A 6,171-nucleotide genomic window follows, 5' to 3' on the forward strand; every position below is an offset into this window, starting at 1 on the left:
CCATTTTATACGATATTCACTGCTGAATGGATTTTTAACAATTAAACAGATCGCTCTTTAGTCTCTCAAAATGCGAAAATTTAGTCAATTGTTGTTAGTTCACTAAGTGCACTCAGTGGGACATTTCTGAATAAAAAAATATTTTTCAAAAAATTCCTCTAATGAGACACTGAAAATTGTATATAAGTGTTATATGGTCCTATATTACACAGGAATCAGAATTAAAGCACATCAACCACGAAAGCTACAGATGTGACTCTAACGGATTTTTTTATTTATTTTTTATTTTTTTACAGGTCGCACTCACACCCCATCTCTTAGGTTGCCGCGGTGTCTTTCCAGCGCAAAGTTTACGTGTTCCAGTTGTGCCATCCCTACTAATAACGGCTAGAGCTGCCTTGCCCACTGTAATGAAACGAAAGATTTATAAGGGGCGTTCAAAAAGAAACGAGCCGGAGGCATAATTACAGAAACCAGTACTTGTATGTGAGAAGTATTGACCCTGGCTATTGAGACACTTGTCCCACTGTGACACAAGGCGGTGAATGGCTGTGTCATAAAATTTCCAGGGTTGCAATGCTAACCAGTTCTGCTCGAACAGCTGAACGTCGTCGTCCGAGGTGAATCGTTTGCCCCTCAGAGCCTTTTTAATGGGACCAAAAATGGAGTAAATACAGGGAGATAGGTCCGGACTGTATGGAGGGTGGACGAGAAACTCCCATTTGAATGTCTGCAGGAGTGCCGCGACTGTGTTGGCCATTTGTGTCGTGGAGCAGAATGACTCCACGGGTGAGATTGGCTGGTCGTTTTGATTTGATTGTTTGGCGAAGGGTGGTCAAGGTCTGCGGGTAACACTGGGCATTCACAGTTGTCACGTGCTGTAGGAAGTGAATCAGAAGGGGAGCATCTTGGTCAAAGGAGAACGTCAGCATAACCTTTCCTGCACTCGTGTGGATGGGATTGGCTTTTTGTTTGTGGTGACCGTGGATGCTTCCACTGGAGACTTTGTCTTTCTGATTCTGGTTCGTACTGATGACACTATGACTCATCTCCAGCCACCACTCGTGCCAGGAACGCAAGGCCTTCCCAAGCACAGCGCTGCAGATGAGCAAGACAGTGGGCCATTCGACATGCTTCCTGGTGTGGTTGAAGACTGTGGGGCACCCTCTGGGCCCACACTTCACGCATGCGCAGTCGATCCTTCATGATGGTGTGAACACTTCCGACCCTCAATCCGACCACGGCGGCTATAGGTTTCACTGTCACTCGGCGGTCCAGGGTAATGAGTGCATCCACCAGCTGGACGCTGTCATCGGTACTGCAGTGTGGTGCTCCAGACCGTGCCTCAGCGGCTAACGATAACCCTCCTTCCCTGAAGCGCTTGTGTCACACCTTGACCCTTGCAAGGGACATGCAGTGTTTGTCATACATTTGTGACATTCCTCGAAGAATGTCCTTTCCTCCTACTCCTTTCGCTGTCAGAAAACGAACAACACCTCTTTGCTCTTCTTTTGACGCCTCCATGTCACTGTTTTCAATGCGATTGGCAGCGTTGGACGATTGATTCATGCTGCTGCTAGCCCTGAATAGTCACGTGACGTGCACGCGTGCCCTCAAGCGACGGGCTGTGAACTTCCACTCTCTGGCCGGAACCACACCTCGTCACACACGCCACGATATTACCCTCCTGTCACCGGTTTGACATTCCAGACTCGGGTTCGTTTCTTTTTCAACGCCCCTTATTCAAAGGAGACAGCAAGTTTTAATGTCAGGTACTGTTGTTGCCCTCAGAAATCATGTGAACTCTACTAGAGGAAGTGAAACTAATGACCAGGCATATGTATGGAACCTAAGGATTTTGAGGCAAAGACACAGTTCGTAATTGGTGGTTATAAACATGCTGGCGCCAAGAAAGACCGTTACTCGCCATTCAGAAAAGGGTACTACAACGATTTGTATTAGCCGAATGAAGAACATTTGTACGAAGGTCGGGATTCGAGCCCGGATCTTCTGCTCACAAAGCAGACGTGTTAACCATTATGCCATCATGCACCAGTGGCTTGGCATCACTGCATGGACTACTCTCACTTGCCTCCCTCCTCAATCCATTCACACCTGAACCCACTTGACGTTACCCCTAAACTCGAGCAGCGTTGCAGAGGCTCCCCAACTATACTAGAATAGCACCATCAGCGAACGAAACGGAGGATCCTGCATGAAACACAGGCATATGTGGTTTTATCAAATTAAACTAAATGGGAATACCAAGTGGGCTGAGGCGTAATGGGAATTCGATTGACGAGGCATGGCGTGATAGGGTAGTGTGTGCAGTTGTGCAAAGCTACTGTGTCAGGGTGTTGCAGTAATTAGCGCATCTGTGCAGTGAGAGGGAGGCCCTGGTTCGAATCCCGGCCTTAGTACAAATTTTCATTCGTCTCTTCAGTCTGCATATAGACATATAGGTATTTGAGGCTTGAAAAGGTCTCTGATTTCAAGTAGTTTCACTTGGTAGTATAAAGGCGTACCATGGCCTGTGCACCTAAAAACATCAGTTTTCACCATAGAGTTAAGTTCACGAATCATAAGCCTTAATTCAAGCCTTGCATGACCTATTTATTAAGTTAAGTTTTAGGTCAGTTCAAGATAAATAGATAAAGAGACATTGTCTCCCTCCCAACCACACTAGAATTTAATCCAGCAGTACATTATAAATTTTACTGAAAGGACGAATTACGGGATGGGATGTAGAAGCACCTGCTTCGCTGGCATTAGGACACGACGCTGCTCCCTCTAGACAGTTTGCTCGTTAGGGCTAGCAGCCCACTGACGGAGGCGTCATAGGTTTGTATCTCATTAACTCAGGGAGATGTTGCATTTCGTTTACTTTGCTTTTTCTTCAAGGTCGTCTTTAAATAAAAGCCGACAACGCTGGTGATACCTCAGTTACGTGACTGGCAACAATAGTCGTCTCCAGTGCTGTAGCAACACTGAAGCATTTCCACAGAGATGTTTAATACAAGATTGCGATTCGTAATAGGTTGTGGTAGATCAATGCTGCAATCTTGCCAACCAATTTTGTTAGAGTACTTCTCCCATCATAAGAAACTTTACTGTGTAATTCATGGCCTAGTCTTGTTAGTGTACATAATATTACAGTATAAAAGCAATAGCGTATAAGGGAATTTAGTTGGGTAAATGTACTATACAGAGTGATTGAGCTGCCCCTACTGCTGGGTTTTATGCAACCTGCAATGCCTTTAATGATTTTCATATTCTCTCGCTCACTACATGCAAAGTGTTAGTACTAAAGAAAAAATGAACAGGACCTTTGTATAGGAAACTTATGTGGTACTTAAATTTTGTACTTTTATGCGTTTTCGTTACAGGTAATACTTTCAGAATTATTCGAGAAAGACGTACAAAAGTTAGATTTAAACGTGTTTTTCGTGAATAACTTGAAAACCGCGACCTCCAGAGGAAACGTATCCCAAAATGGCTCTGAGCACTATGGGACTTAGAACTACTTAAATCTACCTAACCTAAGGACGACAGACACATCCATGCCCGAGGCAGGATTCGAACCTGCGAGAGTAGCGGTCGCGCGGTTCCAGACTGAAGCGCCTTGAACCGCTCGGCCACTTCGGCCGGCCAAAACGTATCTCAGCAAAAGATTCAATTGCATTAAATTTCCTACGAAAAGTTCCTGTTAATTATTTCTGTAAGACTAATAGACTTCATGTAGTAAGTGAGAGAATACGAAAATCTTGCACGTGGTTTTTTGAAGGTGTAGTGAGCTGTATAAAATCCTGCCGTAGGGAATCACAGTGTATTTATATCGACTGACTGAGATTTAATAATACCATTGTTTGATTGATTAACCACTGTTTGTTCTATGTTGGGAGCCTAGTCGTGACCTTGGCGTTGCCCAAGTACTTGCTGCTATTCTTTACATGCGTTATGCAGAGTGATGGGTGCGTCTGATGCCCGATAGGGCACAGATATGAAGATAAAGGTGAGTGCCGATTGAGTTTGTGCAGTATAAAGCAGACCTCGGTCTGATGGTTTCCGCAGCAAACTGAATCACACAGGATACCACGATATGACTCATGAGCTGTTACCTTTGCGACAATACCTTACTTTGTTTTTCTGCATGGTACCCAATTTTGCTTAAAAGTCCTTCAAACGATTGATGATCATGCTTCACATATCACCATTCTTGGGATTGTCATCAGTCGTCGCAGAAGCTCTGGAAAACTATGTATTCGACAGTAATATAGTGGAATCTTACTACAAGTATATTTTTCCAGATTGTAAGTCGTATATTTACGAAGTTCGGTTCACATTATTCAAAGAGTTCTACCTTCGTACCTCCACTCCCACAAACAGAGGGTGCTATGGTTGCATTATTCCCACGTCTTTATTGTAAGTGGTATGTTCCAAGATTGGTTATAAATTCTTCACATTTACAGAGATAATGCGAGATCTCTCTCTGTCTCTCTCTCTCTCTCTCTCTCTCTCTCTCTCTCTCTCTCTCTCTCTCCCTCTCTCTCTCCCTGTCATATAGACATTTTATATCTAAAAATTGTGTCATTTACACAAGTACATTAATTTGTTTTCAGTATTTAGACACCAGGAAATATTGTCTCGTATGTTAGACGGTCTGGCCACGCCTATCATTGCTATATTCTACAAAAGTTGTATTATGGTTTCTTTTTTACACTGGCAGCCCATCCCATTTTCGCGCGGATAGCACTGAGTATCTATGGTCGGAAAACCTGTGTAGTGTAGCGGTATAAAACATCCACGAGATGTGGCTAAAAAATAACGGGACTATTGCAGTAAATTATTTTATGTCAAAAATATAGTTTCAGTTATTGCCACCCTCAATATTCTCCCATCCTCATCCCCAAATCGATCCATGCGAATTATCCATAGATGGAGACAGTCTGGAATTCTTCCTCTGTGAGATATTTGATGACGCATGCCGTTTTTTATTCCGCTGCTTCATCGGACTGAAACCTTGTTCCTTTTAATGCACAGCTAACCTTCGGGAATAGATAAAACTCGCATGGTGCTAGATCAGGAGAATGAGGTGGGTGGTTTAGCACTGGGATAAACAATTCGGGTTTTTTGTTTCTTGATTTTTCACAGAGCTGAGCAAGAACCTCAAGGTGGTAAGGCTGATTAATAGTTTAACCTACAGGATACCCAACGAAGATACACAATTCTATGCATATAGAAAAAAAACTCATCATCGCTTTGAATCTTGAGTTGCTCATTTGAGCTTTTTCCGCTCTCGGTGAAGCTTGGTCCTTCCAATGCATAGACTAGCGCATAGTTCTGGATCATAAGTGAAAAGTCAACATGCGTCACATGTTATCACTCTTTCCAAGAAATTAGGAACATTTTCAGTGGTAGTCAAAGTGTCAGTATAAACATTTTCACGATATTCTATTTTTGGATCTTTAGAATTTTCGACACGAGAATCGTTCACACGTCTCTCATGTTAAATTCGTTAAGTAAACTTTGTCTTACGCATTATTTGCAAATTCCTACAGTTTCAGTAATCGAAAGAATACTCAACCAACGATCATACTGAAGCAGATTACCTACGTTGCTCTGTTTTCACATTTATAAAATTACAGCAAAACAAAATGTCAGATTTTACGCAAACGAAGGCCACAGTCGTACTGACCTGTCTACAGGCATCAGGAATCACATATTTGGCCAAGAAGAATTCACACTTCACAGCTACTAGTGTTCACCTTTCGTGCATGCTTACTTACTCTGCGGCAGTATCAGTCTAGTTATTTTATAGCCAGGCCTCGTACACAAACCTTCCTCGTGATTCAGTCTATCTTTTCATGACAACCTTATCAAAATCTCTGCAGTAGTTCCTGAGATTAATCTTCACATACAGACGGAAAAATGGCAGCGATGGCCCTCAGTTTGGTAATATATATACATTGCTTTTCTGTAATGCAATACGGGACATGCAGCAGTGAACAATTACGCCCTGAAGTAGCAAATACATGAGAAACTCGAGTTCTGTAATTTGTAGAGCGTAGTTGTAAACAGGAGACAGCGAGAGCAGCCAGTTAGCCTAACAAAAGCTGACATAGCACTTTCACTAAAACAATTATCAAGCCTTTCATTAGCAACCACACAGGA

This window comes from Schistocerca piceifrons, chromosome 6 (assembly GCF_021461385.2).
Source record: "Schistocerca piceifrons isolate TAMUIC-IGC-003096 chromosome 6, iqSchPice1.1, whole genome shotgun sequence".
NCBI classification, from domain to species: Eukaryota; Metazoa; Arthropoda; class Insecta; order Orthoptera; family Acrididae; genus Schistocerca; species Schistocerca piceifrons.